The sequence below is a fragment of the Lissotriton vulgaris genome, chromosome 4_1 (genome assembly GCF_964263255.1).
Source record: "Lissotriton vulgaris chromosome 4_1, aLisVul1.2, whole genome shotgun sequence".
Lineage (NCBI taxonomy): Eukaryota > Metazoa > Chordata > Amphibia > Caudata > Salamandridae > Lissotriton > Lissotriton vulgaris.
The window spans coordinates 643,024,401-643,045,880 of NC_141691.1; the positions used below are offsets into that span (position 1 = coordinate 643,024,401).

A 21,480-nucleotide genomic window follows, 5' to 3' on the forward strand; every position below is an offset into this window, starting at 1 on the left:
CCGTGTGAAGTGTGGCAAACCTCCTCTCACCGTAATATAACCTTTGATACACACATTAAAAAATAGAAACTAACATTTTTAAGAAAATGGAGATACCAATACCAGTTACAACAACCTATTCAGTAATTCCAACATCTACATACACATCCACTCATTCACCAACACTTCTATATAGTCACTCATACATGTACTCACTCACCATATGTACTCATACACCTATACATCCTGTTACACACCGACACTCATCCATAGAGTTTCTCACACACATACTCACACATGCAAATAGACTATCAAACATCCATTTACTTGCATATACATCTATAAACACACTTCGACACTTACTTCTACAGAAACGTACACATACTTACTCTCTTAAACAATCACTTATAGAAACACATACTTATTTATACAGGGACTCTTCCAATCCGTCACTCTCACATATGCTCACCTATATACATCAATACTCACATATACTAGTTTAAAACAGATGTAGTTACTCATGAAGATACTATTGAGACAGTCATCCACTCACTAACACACCCATACACACACTCATCCACCCATACAGTCCTGAACACATGCTGTCTTCAAAACACATACAAACAGTGAGCCAGTCATTTATGCATCTATGCGCTAAGTAATTCCCCAACCAAACCATACAGAAACTCATACTGACACTCAAAAAACAACTAATAACCCATATAGACACTCATGTAGCTACTCACCAACCCATGCAGCCACTTACAAACAAAGTGAGACACTGATACAGATATTTACATATTTAAGCATTACACGCTAATACATGTATTCACTAAGATACACTTATTGAGTCAGTTATACAATAAATTTTACCCAATAAAACATCTATTTAGACACCTATTTACCCAATATTTTCTTCCATCGACCATTAGATATACATATATAAAAACAAATTATTTTTCAGAAAGACACATTCACTGGATGATGTCATCAGTGATGTCATTTGAGATGTCATCAGTGATGTCATGACTGATGTCACTGACCATGTCATGAATGATGTAATATGTGATGTCAGCAGTGCATTGCGGGCGCATGAGTTATAGTTTGCTGAACTAACTATAACGGGGGGAATTTCAATGATTTTGTGTGAGTGAAATGTCCAGCTAACATGTGTGACACCTATGGCTTTTTCAGAGAATTTCTAAGGTTTTTTAAATGCTAATTCCTAACTATAATGTGGCTGAAAACTATGTTTTATTTCAGTGAATATATATATATATATATATATATATATATATATATATATATCAGGAACACTCCAAACTTCAGCATGCAAGTAAGGCACTGACTCCGTGAAATTGATGATCCCAAATAAGTTTTATTCACTCATTAGGCTGCTTGACGCGTTTCGGCGGTAAGCACCCGCCTTGTTCATATATATATATATATATATATATATATATATATATATATATATATATATATATATATATATATATATATATATATATATATATATATATATATATATATATATATATATATATAAAGTTCGTCCTGCAGACTTCTTTTCATTCCACAAAGCAGACGAGGTGAACCCAAGTGATAGTGCTAGTTTTATTATTCTTCAAAGCCCGACACCACCGCCATGACGCGTTTCAGCCATCATGGGGCCTCCCTTGATCACATACCATGGGAGAGGAAATTCTACCTTATTTAAAGTGCAAGTATACATCGTACTTCCCATTGAATGATAGGCATGGAAAACATACTGGTAGTTCATAGTGTAAGCACATTGAATTCATGGTATTTACATCAGAATTGTTCCACCATTTCTACTTTCAAATGTAAGGCAACCAATAGGAATAAAAACAGCAAATGCACATAAATAATATAAATAATATACATATTAATATCAATATTACATTAAATGTAGCATCAATCATATAAATATTTAAATACACTATTTTATAAATAAATAAATATGATTAAATGTGAATATAATAATATGCTGTTTAAAAATCGGATTGTTCATAATGCATCCAATAAAATCCTATCGGTAAATACATGATTAATAGCAGCATAAAAGGATTTATTTTTAATTTTTTAATAAAATCTTAAAAAACCCTTATCACTGAATCCATGTTTGGTTTGGAAACGTATGCCCAAGTGGGCAATTGTCGAACCATAGTGGTTTCCACAACCTTGTGCAAAATTGCAAATGGGAGTACATTTGTTTCAAATATTCTAGTGCAAACCGTGTGTAAAAAATGTCTAATATAAAAATGTATTTAATTAAAAAATTAATTAAAAACTGGGTATGCAGCTACCGGCATGTGATTATATTATCATAATGATCTAATGTAGATAGGTGAAAAAGTCTTCACTGGTATTTAAGCCATTTGGTACCCTACATTCCATTAGTATTATGTGCCTGGTTTCTTATTTGTGCAATAAGGACTCACAATTTCCTCCTCTTCTCTGTGGTGGAACTGTGTCAATAACAACATATTTGAGGCCTGCAATGTTTTTACCATGCACTTCCTCAAAATGCCTTGCAACTGGGTATGCAGTATCGCCGTTGGTGATGGCCCGTATGTGCTGGAGTATTCTCTTGTGGACCTGAAGTTTGGTGCTACCCACGTAGCGCAGGCCACAAGGACACTCCATCACATATACCGCGTACTACGTTTTGCAGGTCAGCTTGCTCTGTATAATGGTTGGTTTGTTATTGAGGGTAATCATATATTCTGTCCTGCTTGTCTCAAACTTACAAGCTTTACAAATTGCGCATTTAATGAAACCCTTACTGCTACTGAGCCACGAGCTGTTCACCCTGACCTCTGGGCTACTTTATACCAACATGTTAATCATTGACCTGGCCTTCTTGTATGTTATAATGGGTAAATGGGGCATATCCTGTCCCAATACTGGATCACTAGCTATCAAAGACCAATTGTTCTTCACAATCTTGCGAATACTATTGTGTTGATTGCTATATGTTACGATCAAACGAGTTTCATTTTGTTTTATCTTGTTCTTTTCAGACAGGCTATCCACTACTTCCAATCGCCTTGGTTCATTTGATTTAGTAATTGCCCTTTCCACTAGCTCAGGTAAATAGCCCCTTCTCAGTAGTCTCTCCTTGCAATCTATTTGAGCTCCCGAACAATCTTGATCAGTGCTGCAAATTCTACGAATGCGAAGCATCTCTCCATATGGAATGCTTCTAATCAAGTGTGCGGGATGATGGCTGGTAGCATGCAATATAGCATTGCCAGCCGTGGGTTTGCGGTACATTTTAGTTCTCAGTTCCCCATCCTAAATTACAATTTCTACATCAAGGAAGCATATTGCGGTGTTATTGCTCTCACTGGTGAACCTTAAATTTAACTCATTCACATTTAAATTCTCAATGAATTCAATGGCTTCATCTTTAGTCCCCTTCCATATGATCAGCAGGTCATCTATGAACCTAAACTACTTCACAACATTGTTATTCATTATCTCAGCGAATGTGGGTCTGAGGACCTGTTCCTCCCAGTACCCCATATGCAGTCAGGCATAACTGGGGGAGAAACAGGCCCCCATAGTCACACCCATGACCTGTTGGAACACCTGGTTAGAAAATAGGAAAAAGTAGTTTTCTAGGCACATTCTGATCATAGTTAATAACATTTTGTTATGTTCGAGGTGGTTCATCAATCTCATGTTTAGATATTGGTCAATTTTTCTGAGTCCATCCCTATAGTGAATACTGGTGTATAGGGAGGATACCTCTAGTGAGATTAACAGATAGTCTGTTTGCCATTGTATTCCCTGTAGTTTGTGTATTAGATCACCAGTGTCCAAGATAAATGAAGCCAGTCTCTTGACATGTTCCTGTAAAAAGAAATCTACATATTTACTGATGTTTTCCATGATTGAATTGCAGGCCGAAATGATTGGCCTGCCTGGTGGTTTTGCAGTATTTTTATGGATTTTGGGAATAAAGTATATAATGGGCATAACCGGATGTTCATTTTTCAAGAATTTATATTCATCCATAGAAATGAGTCCCATGTTCCTCCATGCCATCAGGTTGGTATATATTAACTTCCATGCTGCTTTTGCTTCAATCATTGTATATTTCCTGTAACAGTTTCTGTCATTTAGTCGACCTAATGCCTCCTCCATGTACATTTCTCTTGGCCACAAAATGACGTTGCCACCTTTGTCTGACTGTCTTATCACCACATTGATATTTTTCTGTAATTTCTTTATCAGTTGGTGATATGCAAGATCACGTTTTTTGGTATCTTTGATCCCCTTTAGATGCAGCTGCTTGAGGTCTTGGCCAACCTTGTCATGAAAAATGTCAATGTTATCTTTTAACATTAGGGGGCAGAATGTAGATTTGGGTTTAAAGGCTGTAGGTGCTATTCCCATAGTACCTACTTCATTCTGCTCTATAGATACCTGTGTACTCTCAGCCCGCATTTACCATAAATCGTTATACAATCCTGCATCTCCAACAGTTAATAGTGGGGGACTCATACTGGATGGGAGTGTTTGTGTCTTGGGATCAGATTAATGTAGCATGTGATATTTAACCAGCTTCCGCTTACGAACAAACTTGTAAATATCTACACAGTCCCAGCATAATCAAAATTGCTTCTAGCTCTGTAAGACAAACCCAAACTTAAAATATCAGTTTCTTTTTTAGACAGTGTTAACTTTGTGAGATTAACTACCGTTTGTGATTCATTAGTTGGTATATAACCACTTACTTGCGCTTCGATTGTTTGCGCGTTTTTTTGTACACTGGCTTCATATTCACATAGGAGTTGCTTGTGGCATCTCCGCCGTGCGCCGCGTTTGCTGTTTGCCCTCTGCTTGCATTGGCATTTCTGACACCAGACCTCAATGTCTGCCTTCGGTCCTGGCGCATGCAGTCTAATTCCTGCACCAGCGTGAATTTCCGAGACCCCAAGCGTTGAGCCCTAAGTTGGTCATTATCCGACTCCCTATCCACTGTGGAACTTAAGTCTGATGCAGATGAAGCCTCTGGTACCGTTACGTGATCCAATTGTTGTGCAACCGGTGTTTCCATTGCGCTTTTACTTTCAGCTTTCACATTGTCATATTTTTTAGCAAATGTAAAAATTAGCCCATGCTCATAGTCCAAAGGTCACGTTGGAACTTATAAGTTTTTCTTTTCTTAATTATTTCCTCCTCACGTTGTAATCTCACTTTCATTTCTTCTCGATATCTCTCCACCAAAGGATTGCTTGGCAGGATTTCAATTTCCCATTCAGTGCATCTATTTGTGTTTGTAATTTAATTCGGTCACTCTCGGCGTATTTCACTAGGATTTCCACTAAGCGCCGAGAGGACTCTAGGTTGCACTCAGCCCATTCTAACAGCATGCGGGGATGCGGGTCCTCATATGAAGGCGCTACCATGATGCGCAGCCCCCGCGGTTTTCTTCCAACTTCCAGATATCTGGTAAACGAGCTGTGCTCCCACCACTTCGCTTGTTCTGACTTACTGGCTTTCTCGAGGGCTTTAAATAGATCCTTCATCTTGGGCTGGGACCCCTGTGGGCTACTCGGTGCACCTCTGGCTATTGTTTCCCCAGCCGGGAATCAGTAAACATGCCGGTTGCTGCTTCTTCCCGGCTCCTCAATATATATATAGGATGGTGATATTGTGTGCAAGCCGGGCTGCAGTGCACATACCCACTTGGGTAAGATGAACATTTTGGGGATTGACGGCGCCTATTCATGGTTTTATTAAAGAGCGTCTCACAAGAACCACAATTTCTTTTAGCACACACCCAAATGGGCGGGATATTTAACTGTGTCTGGGTGGACTGCTCTGCTGTTACTTCCTTGCCAGTGATCAAGGCCGGTTCATGTCCAAAACGCGTTTGGCTGTATACATTTGCCTGCCTTGTGCAAATCTTTGAAATGGACTTTACACCCTGGGAAGTGTTTAAATCTTTGGATGCAACTTGTTTGGTTTGGTGTATAGAGGCTGGGCCAGCCGCAGTGAAGGCCCACTGCACAACATTCAGGACCTCAGTGCAGTATATCAAGAGGCACGAGAGGAACAGCGTGTCTATTGCAAGGATTGTGATATTGTATGCAAGCCAAGCGGCACCCATTCATGGTATTATTAAATAGCGGACCACTAGAACCATAATTTCTTTGAGCACACACTAACATGGGTGGATTATTTAACTGTTCCCAGGTGGACTGCTCTGCTGTTACTTCCTTGCCGGTGATCAAGGGCGATTCACGCCCGAAACGTATTTGCCTGCTATTTGTGTGCATTTGCCTGACTTGTGCACATTTAAAAAATAAAATGGACTTTACACGCTGGGAAGTGGTTTCATCTTTGGAGGTAACGCGTTTGGTTTGATATATATATATATTTATGATCAAGGCCGCTTGTTTGGCTGAAACGCGTTATGGTAGGCAAAGACAAATAAACAATTGCAGCACGTACTTGAGGTCTGCGCTCGTTCTCTCTATATATATATATATATATATATATACATATATATATATTTTTTTGTTTATTTTGTTTACCTACCGGTGGCCTCCAGTAGATATTGATAGTTGGGACCCTGTTTGCATATGAAGAGCATTTTTGTTTTGCCAATAACTTTGGTGCCATTTGACAAATCATCATGACATTTTGCAAAATTAGTGCAATGCTCACTTCAGCTACTGTCTTGACAGTTTGGGGGTGATCCATCAAGCAGGGACAGAGAAAAAAAGGGGTCTCAAACTGCATTTCCCCCATGCAAATTCCTTTAGAGATTTTTTAAACGACTAGCACCCAGAGCGCTGAACGGAATACACCAAATTTGGCAGAAAGTTATCTGTGGGTTCAGAAAACAACCTTTTTGTGAACTGGTGTCAATGTTTTTTTAGTAGATGGCCCAAGGAAATATTTATATTAAAAGGAGGGGGTGCATGGGGTCTTACTCCATAGGTTTTGGTGCCCCAGGGACCACCAACTCCCTGGTGTTTTACTTGTAAAAAAGGAAGCGGCGCACAGGACTCCCCCTCCTGAGGATTTATAAGCCCCGGGCTCAGAAATTAAGGGGGGCCATGTGGCACCCCTCCTAGAGCCACTAATGGCCCTGGGGACTGCCACTCCCAGGGCTAGCTCCTGCTATGTCCTGGAATGCCCACCACTGGGACTAAGATGTTTGATCTGACTTGGCAGGAGATTTAGATTAATCAAAAAGAGACTAGCTATGGGATGGGGTGGTATGATGTTTACATTGTAAAGATCATGGTGACTCAGGTAAGTTTTGTTGGTCAGGGGTGGCACCCATTGGGTGTCTTAAGAAAGCCCTCACCCACCAACCTAGTTGGTGGCATGCTTCATCATCGGGCCCACCCAGTGACACCTAGCGTGTCCCGGGTGTGCTACGACGCCTGAATACAGCGGAGCAGGTATGTCACTGTGTGTGCGGTGAGGGATGTTTAAGAAGGTGAGTTTAAAACGGCTTGGCGGGGGTCCCTGTACCCGGTGGGTAAAAGACTTTATTAATAGGGCCTCCGTCAGCGGTTAAAAATAAGGCTGTGGGACGCAAGAGGCGAGTTACGACCTCTCACGTCCTTTAGAATGTCAACATGTTTCAGCCAGTGCCTTATTGATATGCTGGCTTTCTTCAGGACAATAAAAATGGGTGTGGGTGTGATTAAAACTAGTGGGTGTGTAGTGTGGACTATGTGTCTACACGCCCTAAAGTGTATCTAACTGTGAGAGGGGGGATTCCCTTCTCAAGATCACGCTAGTTTTAAGTGGTGTCCTCTTCAAGGTACTTTGAAGTGGCAAAGGTTAGACCAGGATTACTGGTCGATACCGGCTGTAGACCTAGTGTGCCTCCTTCTTGGGACCGGTCCCAAGAAGGAGGCACACTAGGTCTACAGCCGGTATCGACCAGTAATCCTGGTCTAACCTTTGCCACTTCAAAGTACCTTGAAGAGGACACCACTTAAAACTAGCGTGATCTTGAGAAGGGAATCCCCCCTCTCACAGTTAGATACACTTTAGGGCGTGTAGACACATAGTCCACACTACACACCCACTAGTTTTAATCACACCCACACCCATTTTTATTGTCCTGAAGAAAGCCAGCATATCAATAAGGCACTGGCTGAAACATGTTGACATTCTAAAGGACGTGAGAGGTCGTAACTCGCCTCTTGCGTCCCACAGCCTTATTTTTAACCGCTGACGGAGGCCCTATTAATAAAGTCTTTTACCCACCGGGTACAGGGACCCCCGCCAAGCCGTTTTAAACTCACCTTCTTAAACATCCCTCACCGCACACACAGTGACATACCTGCTCCGCTGTATTCAGGCGTCGTAGCACACCCGGGACACGCTAGGTGTCACTGGGTGGGCCCGATGATGAAGCATGCCACCAACTAGGTTGGTGGGTGAGGGCTTTCTTAAGACACCCAATGGGTGCCACCCCTGACCAACAAAACTTACCTGAGTCACCATGATCTTTACAATGTAAACATCATACCACCCCATCCCATAGCTAGTCTCTTTTTGATTAATCTACATATAAACCGGGGATCTGGACTAGCTATCTGGTCCTCTCTCTCCCTCTTGATACACGCACGTATTGGCAGGAGATTTGACATCTCCTGTCAAGTCAGAGCAAACACAAACTCCACTCTCATTAAGCAAGAGCTGTGAAGCAATTCTTGCTTGCTGAGAGCAAATTTTTCTTCTGTTTCCCTGCTTGCTGTCAAGCGTGCAGGGAAACAGATGAAAAGAGTCCCCTCACAGACAGGGAGCTGCATTTTCAGCAGCTCCTTGTCTGTAAGAGCAATGCCGACTACCACAGGAGGAGGAAATCTGTCAGGGAGTGCGGGGGCCATGAGGCTCACCCTGTGGTCCCCAACTGTGGTGACTTGGTACCCTCGGTGGGCACCAGGTCACCCACATTCAAAAGGCCAGGCCCCTGGGGATGGGATCCCTGGGCCAAAATAAGCCCAGGGGTCTGAATGGCCTCTCTCCCCATAGACTTAAGGCCAGGCCCAAGAGAATGGGGCATCTGGGGCTGAAATCGGCCCAGCGAGGGGGCTGTGTGGCATCGTTCCCACTTTAAAAAAAGTATTTGGCCCCTGGGAGGTTGTTGTCCCTGAGACCCAGGGGGTCCTTGAGGCTTCTCCCATAATTTTACATTTAGGCACTGGGGAGGTGGGGGTCCGCAAGGTATGCAAAACCCCCAAGAGGGGGGTCCTTTGGTTAAAAAAAAACATGGGGAAGTATTGGTCCCTGGGCCTTTTCGGAGGGAAACAGAGGGTAGGAAAATGAGCAAGAAAGACAAAACAGTGGGCACAAAAATTAGCAGAAAAGGCAAAACAGAGGGCAGAAACATGAGCAGAAAAGGCAAAACAGAGCAGAAGAGGGCAAAACAGAGGAGACAAAAAGAGCAGGAAAGACAAAACAGAGTGCAGAAAAACAAGCAGAAATGGCAAAACAGATCAGAAAAGGGCAAAACATAGAGGACACAGACACCCACACACCCACTCAGAGGCCCACTCAGAGAATCATGCACCCACTTATGACCCAATGAGACACTAATACATACACTTACAAACTCACTCAGAGACTCATACATACTCTCACAGACCCACTCATACACTCTTGCACTCACTCACAGAACCACTTAGAAATTCATGTACCCACTCACTCACCCACTGAGACACTCACATACCCACTTACTGACCCACTGAGACTCACACACCTACTCACTGACACACTCAGAGACTCATGGACACACTCAGACACCCACTGAGACACTCACTCATCCACTCACAGATGTACTCAGACACTCATGCATCTACTCATACACTCAATGAGACACCTATGCAGCCACTCCCAGGCACACTCAGACACTCAAACACCTATTGAAACACTCATGCACTCACTCAAACACCCACTGAGACACTTATTCACTCACTATCACACTCACTCTCAAAGGTTACAGGTTACACTTATGAAATACTATTAAAACCCTTAGAAATTAACTGAAAAAAACAATATTACAGGGACATCATAGTTAAGAAACAGAATTAAAAAATTTATACATTTACTGACAAAGCTAAAGGTTACAGACACATTTTTAGTTTGGAAATAGTATTTTAAAAAACCTTAGAAATTCACAGAAAAAAACAAAGGTCACAGGGATATTATAGTTAGGCTCCGATTTCACTTATACTTATATGACTTGTGTCCCCACAATGCATTGCTTATGATCTTACATATCACATCACTCATGACATGGTCAATTACATCACTGATGGGGTCACTGATGACATCTCAAATGACATCATTGAAGACATCACTGATGACATCATCCACAGAACCACTAACATACCCAACCGTACTCCCACTCCCACACACCCTCTTACATACCTATTCACAGACCCATATCAGTATTCACACAACCAATCACTCATCCATAGAGCCACTCACACATCCACTCACTCAAACTGACACGCACATCCACTCACTCAATAACCCATACAGAAACTCATATAGCTTCTCATTCACTCAAACAGGTACTTATACACCCACATACTTACTTATACAACCACTCACACTGCCACTTACTAATATAGCTACTCACACATCCTGTCATACAGACATACAGATACTTACATACCCATTCATACACTCTTATAGCCACTCAATAATCCACACATAAACTCACAGAACTACTCACTCACCCATACAGTTAACACACACTCACCCGTATAGCCGCTCATCAGTAGTGGCCGGTGGAGGGAGTGTTGTGGGGTGGTGGGGCAGGGGGGGAGGATTTGCAGGGTGTGGGTAGTAGGCATGGGTGGATTTCGCGGATCGTGGATCCGCGAATTTGCGAATTTGCGGATCCGCAAAATCGGTGAATTTGCGGATTCGAGGATGTTGTGGATTTCCTTAATTGGGGGGGTCTTCTGTGCGGCCTCGACGACGCTCACGATTTTTGGGCTGATGAATGAGTCACTGAATTTGAGCTTCAACTAGTTCCAGCGACCATGTGTGTGTTACTATGCAATCGCCCCGAAGGGCGCAGGGGTCCCTTGAGTGAGCTGTCCATCATAGTGGGTAAATGACGGAAGTCAAGGATGCAAAGGCCTCTATCCAGCATCACAGCTGATTTTCGACGGTAGATTTGGGAAGAAGGCACACCTGCCCAGCCTCGACGACGCTCACGATTGTTTTTGGGCTGATGAATGAATCACTGTATTTGAGCTTCAACTAGTTCCAGCGACCATGTGTGTGTTACTATGCAATCGCCCCGAAGGGCTCAGGGGTCCCTTGAGTGAGCTGTCACTGTCAACCTATAATCCTGTAACTATTTTAGGATGGCGCCGGCAAGCTGCCAGCGCCATCCTAATATAGTTACTAAATTAGCACCTGCTTTATTTTATCTATTAGTGCTTCCTGTTGAAGCTAACTTAGTAACCATTTTAGGATGGCGCTGGCAGCTTGCCGGCACCATCCTAACATAGTTACAACTTCAAGCTTGAAGGCTTGAACTTTTGCCCCCTGAATCCGCCGCTCGCGGATTCGCGGGTTTTCGGTAAATTTGCGGGAGTTCGCGGATTGCGGATTTACCGAAAATCCGCGAAATCCGCCAGCAGAACGGATTTTGCTCTCACACCTAGTGTGTAGTAAACTACGACCAAAAAGAAGTAAGTAAACAAATAAATAAATAAATCTAATTTTATTGCACGCCCTGCATTGCTAAATGATAATAAGCACGTGCAACAAAATTAGTTTTATATACTTATTTGTTTACTTACCTCCATTGGGCCGTATTCCACCCCTGCCTGCCACCCCGCAGCACTCCCACCACCAGCGGCTACTGCCTCTCAAACTGCCACTCACTCACTAATACAGCTAGCTGTGCACTCACTCCCTCAGCCATATAGCCACTCACATAGCCACTCACTCACCCATACAACCACTCACACAGCTACTCACACACCTATACAGCCACTCACACACCTGCTCAGTCACCCATACAGCCACTCAGCCACCTATTCAGTCACTCATACATAAAATCACACTCTCATACAGCTGCGCACATAACCACTAACACATCCATACACCATCTCACACACCCACTCACACACCCATACAGCCATTCAGGCATCTACTAACATACAGATACATATAGTCACATGGTCACATATGAAGTCATCCTACTCACTCATGCAAACAATGGATCATACTTACATATTTACATAGCTACACACTTATACAAACACCACTCCATCTATTCAGTTAGATAGTAAGTCATACTTAGTGAATTATAAAATCATTATTACAAGTATACAGTTATCCATACAGTCACTCACTCAATCATTGAGTCTTATGTATACTTATTTATATAAAACAACTGACACATACACTGCCTTTTTTCTAGTTTGTTGGACATGTACCATTGAGAAATTTATTTGCTCATCACCACACCCATAAAGAGATTCACTCACCCAAACTGTTAGAACATATAGTTTTAACTTCATATATTCACTGAATCAACTATTCACACATCTTTGTACAGTCACACACCCCCCACCGAACCACACACACTTTCACTCTCCCGTACAAATACTCAGTTAACTAATCAATAACTAATATAGACTTTCACATAGCTAGTAACCAACTGTAGAACCAGTTTACACAACAACTGACAAAGTGATACAGATATTCACACAGTTTAGTCACTATCCACTATATTTAGTGAGACACTATAAATTGGTCAAGTAAACAGTCAATTACACTGCTACTAAATCCTCCACCAAATATTTATTTATATATATCCACTCATTCTTCAATGCAAATTGCTATCTATATAATGCATATTTAAATTACGGAGCAAACCACATTCACTGGATGATGTCATCAGTGATGTCATCAGTGATGTCACTGACCATGTCATGAATGATCTAATATGTGACATCATCAGCAGTGGATTGCGGGTGCGCGAAATATAGTTAGTACAACTAACTATATAGGAGCAATTTCAATGGTTTTGTATGAGTGAAATGTCCAGCTAACTATAACACCCCAAAAACTTATAGTTTTTTGAGTGAATTTCAAAGGTTTTTTAAAAGCTAATTCCTAACTATATAAGGCCTGAAACCTATGGTTTTTTCAGTGAATTTTAAAGGTTTTTTAAATGCTAATTCCTAACTATATGAGGCCTAAAACCTACGTTTTTTTCAGTGAATATATATATATGTAGCTTCACCGCCTTCTCTCTGGTTTCCCCTCATCTTAGAGACGGCGAGCCTTTGGCAGGGTAGTAAACCCTTGACATACACTACTTCCAGATCCAAAAAGAAACACAGTCCACAGCTCAATTTTGACAATGTGTTTTTCCCAGTATTGGCAGCAATAACATAGCTTGTAGCTCCTTGGTCAGTGATCCCCAGAGCTGGCAGAAATATAACCTGCCTAGGATTCCATATAGACTGCATGCAGTCGGTCAGTCTGGCCATCTTTACCTCAGACGCCATCAGCCTCATCTGCCAAGTTCACTGAGCCTCACTCTGTTCCACGCCTGCATAGCCCTACTCACCAGCATCATTCACGCCCACAAAATCAACATCTTATACTATGCTGATGATTGACACCCAGTTCATACTTTGTCTCCGACAAGATGCCAAATAGCCAGACCAATTTCTCCATCTTCATGATAGAATAAGCCAGATAAATGAAAACCAACTGCCTCAAGCTCAAAACAGACAAGACAGAAGTAGTATTCTTCTGCAAAATCACCTCACTTTGGAACTCCATGTGGTGGCCAGCCGAACTCAGACCCACACCCCAATTGGCAAATCATTGAAAGAACCTTGGAATACAGTTCGCCTATTTACATTGCTACCACTCTGCTAGCTGTTCTACGGATACAACTACCCTGCAAAGACGTTAGCAGGGTATTGTCATTATTTATCAGAGCAATATTCCTTTAAACAAACATACATGCATTACAATACATATACATACATGGATTACAATTCAATTGTAAACACAAATAAAATGTGTACAGGATTCATTTTGTTTGTAAAATATTTGCTACCTTTTAAAAAACCTGGTCCGTGGATTCCTGCATCACAGATTTCTTTACTGACAGCGTCAATAAAACAATTAACCTAATGGGGATTTCGAATAGATTTAAAAATGTCCTCTTGCTTTAATATCTACTGAATAATACATATCAATTTTCGGCTTGAACAAAAAACAAGTAATCACAGGATATAAGATCAGTTCTCTGAGCAAGTACATTGTGATTGAACCTCGGAATTTCAGCTTTGCATTCAAAGCAATCGTCTAAATTGTGTCATTTGTCTTTGATGTGACACAAATGCTTTGATTTATTAGATGCACAATTTGGTAAGAATGCAACTGCTAGGGGAATGAAAGATACAGTTCTTTATTTTGTAGTGTCTTTGTAAAGAGGTAATCAGTGGTCATCTGATCTGGAGTTTTGACATCATACTTCTCAATCCTTAACAAGGACCTTCCCCAGTGAGTGCGCAGAAGGTCTCTGTGTGCCAGTGATGATCTTTAACCGAAGTTTAGTTAGCTTCAGTTACTGAGAGATTTTAGCTACAGTCATGTACTCTTTCACATCTTGTTTGTTTGCAAAAACAAGCAAACCTGCATTTTTCAGGTCCTCATGTGCTAACATCCTATTCAGTTTTTCTCGGGACACAGAAATTCTCTCAAGGTGAGTGCTGTTGACAACAACTAATACAAACTCAGTATTTGTATATCACCTATTCCAAGAAGATAGAAGAGATTCTTGTCCTCAAATATCCCATATTAGAAGTCGAATATTCACCACTATTTCTTCCACATTACTTCCTATTGTATGGGATAGGTGCACATGTTCACTCATTGAAAATTGGTAGAGAATTGGCGGTTTCCCCAAATTATCCAGGCCAACAATGATTACTTGTTGCTCCTGGTGGTTAAAGAGCCTCCATATTTTGGTGAACAGGATGCCCATGCTGGGAAAGTGAAGTGGTCCTTTGCATATCTGCTGTATTGTTTGTCTGCCTGTATAACTGCGATCACTGCCTGGGCCTGACACTGAAATCTGCGCCCAGCTGGTCTGTTGCAGCAGCACAGACATGACTCCCTTTCTTATAGCCTCCCTTCCCCATCACACACCAGCAGGGGCAATCTACCAAGCCGGACACGCCTGCCCCAAATCTGACCAAGAACCTCGGAATAGTAATCGACAACCAACTCACAATGGACAGTATGGCACACCGGCCATAGCAGCTGACTCCGGAGCTCGGGGCTCATGGTTTGATCAACAGTGGCAGCTCAGCTAAGCACTACATGACTCTGGGCTATAGCTCACATAATCTCCCCAACAGCCCCCAGCGCCTTGAAACCTTAGGGGATGATATGTTTGTGCTTTATAAATATGAATTATTATTATTATAAATAAACACAGTTACAAAAAAGAATCAGGGCCAGAGGTGCTACAACACGATATAAGTCATGTGCAACTATGGTGTACCAATTTTTTTGTATTTATTCATGTTTATTATGCATAAATATATTGCATTGTATCTGCTTATAGGTCCCCTTATTTGACGGTTAAGAAGGGTGGGAGTTATTCACATGCAGCAATGCAGCCCTAAAGGCATCAACAGTTCAGAAGAATATATATGAAAGTGGTATTTACACCCATTTTTCATATGTTTATTCACACTTTTCACATTTTATGCAAAATATAATCACAAGCTATTGGTAAATCGGTTTAACATTTAATGAAGCACGAATCGTGGTCAACTGTACACGTACAAAAATAGTGGAAATGCAATTTGTTTGGACTTATCGGAAAGCCAGTGGGCCACATGCATCAAGAATTATTTTTCTGATTCCTTAATAGCGATTTTTAAGAAATCACTATTACAGAATCGCAAAAAATGAATGCATCAATATTTTTTTAATAATTTTGCGATTCAGTAAAAATCGCAAGTAGAGATTCTGCTATCACCAAATCGCTAATACCAAATCTGCAAATACCGAATCACAAATAGCGTATTACCCATATTGCTGCATTTGGATGACATCACAACCAGGAAGTGAATCTGGGAAGACACACACCTGTTCACAGAGAAAGTCAGAGGAGGAGTCAGTCGGTTTGAGCTGAGCAGGAATACGCTGTTTTGTAATCAGAATCTGTGTGAAAACAACAGCATGGCTACAGACAAAAAGGACAAGAAAGGTGAAGGAAAGAAAAGGAAGCTGAAATTCGGCGAAAAAGAACTGGAAATCCACTTTGATGAAGTGCTGCTGAGCCATGATAAACTCTTTGGAAAACTGTCTCTGCAGATTGCAGAGTCAGTAAAAAGAAAGATTTGGCTGGCTATTCATTCGGAGGTAAATGCAGGGGGGGTCACACAACGCTCAATCTCCGACCTGCACAAACACTGGTATGACCTGCGGAGCTGAGCAAAAGAGAGGTTGGCTGCAAGGCTTGCAGAGGGTAAAAAAACTAGTGGGGGTCCATCTGCGGAATGTGGCAACACAACCCTGGAGGACATGGTACAATCTACACTGCAGCCAGAGGCAGTAGTCGGCATCACCCAGATAGACACATCTGAACAGGCTGGAGCCTTACAAGGTAAGATCAAAGAAAAATATATTTTACATTTACATCTGACTAAAATTGCCCCCAATGCAGGGCACGCTTAGTGTAGTGACCATAAGTCCAGTCCACATTTTACTTGCAACACCCAAAGGCATTATGGGAGGAGTATATCGACAAATGTAAGGGTAAGGCAAGATTGGCCAAAACAGCTTAAGTGCAGCAGAGTACAGCAAGGAAGTGACTAAACTAGATTATGTCCGTAACAAAATAACTTTATAAAACAATGGCATGCTTTTTGTCACATACATGTACAACAAAAAATACTGAACTTGCACTGTTTCCAAATCACAGATGCAGCTGAGCAGAGAGTGACGTGGCTGATGTCCATGACTCACAGGGACATGATGCACAGTCCGAGTAAGAATAAGAAGAGCCAGCATCCTCACGCATACCTGCAACCACTCGACGCAGGAGAATAGTCCCACCACTGCCTGATTTGGAGAGTGAGGAAGAGAGCCAAACAGAAAGCCCTACACAACAGGCTGGCCATACACCCCACCCACCAACAGAGGTACCAATGTGGCACAGGTCTGTACATTTCCACAGGCGAAGGGCCAGGGCAATCATGACAGCTGCAGAAGACAATGGGGCTGCTGCCTGGAGTGGGCTGGATGGCAAAATGCTCAAGGTCCAGCGTCTGCAATGCAAAAGCATGAGGATAATGCAGGGCCAACTGGAACAATGGCAACAAACATGGGAGACATACGTGACTGCCTGTAAGAGCTCGCCACTGCTGTTGTGGAAGGGCAAAGGGCAAACAATGAGAAATGTGCAAATGTGACAAAAGCTATGCATGACTTGTGCTGCGTCATACAGGAAGACCGTGCATCACATAGTAGGAGGCATCACCATTTGTTTAGGTGCCTAGACGGTTACACCAGGGCCATAAAATGGTGGAGCACAACAACAGCTCAGCTTTCACGTCGTGCTGTCAGCATGCAAGTTGAGATGAGCCAGTGCTGCGGGGATGTGGCCAGGGGCCTCATCCAGGTCACCAATGCAGTGGAACAACTCCAGATTGCTGCAGTTGGTGGCAACAACGTTCTTGGAGGGGGATAGTGAGGAGGCCTCCAGCCTCAGTAGCCTACTGGCACCTGCTACAAATCCCAGGAGGCACAGTACTAGGAGCAATACCGGCACAGAACGCTCAATAAGGGATGTGGCGGAGCCAACTGAGATGCCTCCCAGGAGTTTGTGGCCAGAAAAAGTGAAAACATGGACATGTAGTATTCTCGTGAGCTAACCAGCAGCATGAACTTTGTTTGTGCTGACTTGTAATTGCCATTGCTATGGGACATAATTTACTTTCTTCACACTACAGTTGTCTGCACCTGGTATGTGTGCATTAACACAACCACTATGTTACATTAAACCGTTGAGCACCTACTGTGTTGTCTCATGATAACCCACCTTAGAAGAAATGTTGGGTGATTTCCGCACATCTCTGTCTCCCCTCTGCTGCACTTGGACCACATGCCGCTTGTGGTGGTTGTTTTGGCTGATTGTCTTCCTCAGGCTCGCTGTCAGACTGTACCAGGGGTACACACCTAGTAGTGGCTATGTTGTGCACAATGGCACATGTGCCGACTATTTTAAAGGAGGTATCTGGCCTGTACTGCAGTGCGCCACCAGTTTTGTGTAGGCAGCGGAACCCTGATTTAAGTAAACCAAATGTCCGCTCAATCACGTTGAGTGTGGAGATACATATGTGTGGCATTTTATTGCTGCTCACTCACTCGGGGTACTTGGATTCAGGTATGCCGTTAGTATAAAGGAGGGCACAGCATATGCGCTGTCACCTACAGGAGGAAAAACAATAACATTACTCACTGCTATGTGTCACTATGGTGGACTATTTTGCAAGATAGTATTACATTTGTTTATCAAGCAAATATTCTTCTCCAAATTCACCCGCAAGGAGAGACGTCTGTGTATGCCACCGTGTCTGAAGATATAAGAGTCATGTCTACCACCAGTGTAACTAGCCACTACATCAGTGATGATGTTCTTGGAATAGCAGATGACTTGTATGTTCAATGAATGGTATGATTTCCTGTTCCTGTAAATGTACTCATTCACTGAGGGGGGACATATGGGTACATGCGTTCCATCAATGCAACCAATTACGTGGCGAAAATGGGATATCTGATAAAAGTCGTATTTAGTTTTCTGCAATTCCTGTGGTTTTGTGGGGAACTTAATGTGGTGGTGTATCCTCTGCAGCATGGCATGAAGGAAGGCATTAAAAAAGCGCGATAGTACACTTTGACAGACACCTCCAGCTGTGGCAATTAATCCCTGACACTAGGAGTTGCAGGGAACATAGAAACTGCACATGAGTGGGGATGGCATGTGTCGTGCGAGTCTGACACTGCAGTAGTGGATCTAATTCAGCTATGAGATCATAGACTACTTCTGCATTCAGCCTATATTTATCATAGATCTCTTCCTCTGTCTGCCCTAGCAAAGTAACGCACACTCTGAAAATAGGCACCTGTATCCTATTTCTTCTCTGTGCGATTTTTTGAAGATTCGTATTTGCGAATCTTTCATGCGTAGGTTTTGCGAATCTCAATTTGCGTTTCCCTTTTACAGAATCGCTAATACCGAAATTTTTGCGATTTTAAGGGCGGATCTGCAAATTTCTATCATGCATTGCATTGGGCTATTTTGCGATCTCAAACCGGCAATTGGCAAAGTTTGCGATCGTGAAATCGATTGATGCATGTCGCTCGTTGTTATTTTACAGCACGTTTAGACAAAGGTAATAGGTCTGGCTTAGTTAACTATTTTATAACTGTTTATTATTGTCAAGTTACAACTATGGATTCTTTAAGTAAAACCACATAAACTCAGTTGGTAGCAATGTTCTCTTGATTTGATTTGTTAAAATATCCTTGTAGGAAACTCAGTAGACAGCTCACATGAGAGATTCTGCTAATAGAAATTTCTAATGGCAGACTAGATTAGCAAACTATTCTAATGGCACACTTTTTTATGGTAATGTTCCAATAACTGTCTCAGGTAGAGAATATTCTTATAACAGACTATGCTAGTGGAAAGTTGTTGTTATTACAGGCTCTGTCACTGTAATGTTTTATTCCAGGCTATGTTATAGAACCATTCATTTGACAGACTGTATACGTAAATATCCTTATGAAATAATCTGGCAAACGAATCCTCCTTTCACTCGTGCTGAGTGGAGTATCAAGCTCAGTTAGCAACATTTGTTAACGAAAAGCTCTTGTATTAGATTCTGTCTGTTTTATATAGCTCAGACTTTTCCCGGGAGCATTAGAGCGCCTTATACACGAATTATATTTTGTAAAAACAAGTGAAGGTTAAGTAATTTGCCGTGATGCACTGGGTGTTTTTCCCGAGGCCGGGATTCGAACCTGTTCTCAGGGTCGGCTGATCCAGCACCTGAGTCACCTCTCCTCCCCTTTTAATATGGTGTCCTTATAACAGACTTGAATAGGCCCCGCTGGTGGAATATCTTTGGGAGGCTCTGTTCGTGTGTGTTCTAATGACAGGCTATGTTAATAATAACTCGTTTTATTAGCTATTCTTGTTAAATTTCTTACGACAGGCTTTCTTAATTATTGTTCCTTTGATGGGGTCTGCCAGAGGATTGTGCTTATAACATGTCCAGTTAGTTAATATTCTTATTGCTAAGAAGCCTCCCTTTAAGTACCTTACCACATTGAAAAGACCAGGGCCTTGTCGGCGAGAATCACATCTGCACGATTGTTCATGCCAGAGTTTGAAACTAAAGAAATCTTAAAGTTAGAGACTTGGCAAAAACAATCTGCAAGAATCTGCCTCAACTTTAGAAAGTCAGAGCACATCATGTCAGCCTTCAAACCCCTCAGTTCGATTCTGGTGGCGCAGAGAATGCTATTCATTTTTCCCACTTCAAAGCCTGAAATGACTGAATATTTACAGGTTATTTTTTCCATAGTTAATACAAAAGTACAACTTGAAAACCAAGCAAATCTCTTTGCTCAAGCCAGGTTTAAGCAGATTTGCATGAGGGAGAACAAATATAGGTCTGAAAGCCCAAATCTGTATCGCTTAGGACTTAGACAATGCAGTGGATTAGAACAAAATCTTAACATTTTAAATGTCTTCACTGAAGCTTACACAAACATGATAATCAGTGGCACCATCGCCCCCCCCCTGAAACAGGAACAAATACTCACAAGATGCTTTTGACTCTTCCCAGATACAAAAACCTGAACTGAAACACAGTTTATTTATTCAGACCTTCAGTTACAGACCTGTTGGTTAGCAACAGCAAAAACTGTAGCAGCTAAATTATCAGTAATATCATGTGGTCTCGTCACAAACTTACCCTGTTAGACCTGGCATCCTTGGCGTGGTTCTCTCCTAACATTTTGATTTTAACCCTCCTTTTTTACTGACTTTCTTTAGTTGGCTTTAGGATTCGTTGCACTTTAACATTGCTAACCAGTGCTAAAGTGCTATGCTCTCTTCTTAAATTACGGTACAATTGGCTACACCCACTTGGGCTATTTAATTTACCTGTAAGCCCCTAGTAAAGTGGTACTACCTGTAAATTTAAATGCTGTTGGTCGGCCTGTAGTACTGGTTGTGCCACTCACTTCAGTAGCCCTTTTAACATCTCGGACCTGCAATTGCAGCCTATGTGTGGAGTTTTTAAATTGCAACTTCGACCTGGTAAAATAATTATTTTGCCTTGCGTGAACCTTCCTTTTTAATCACCTGTAGGGTAGGCTGGGAACAGCCCAGAGGCCAGGGTG

The 21,480-nt window shown here is 42.0% G+C and overlaps 1 pseudogene; it reads right to left on the bottom strand.

Moving 5' to 3' along the window:
* Positions 1 to 14,492: 14,492 nt before the first annotated feature.
* LOC147722370 (ADP-ribosylation factor-like protein 5A pseudogene) lies at positions 14,493 to 15,034 on the bottom strand (annotated as a pseudogene).
* Positions 15,035 to 21,480: the final 6,446 nt, after the last annotated feature.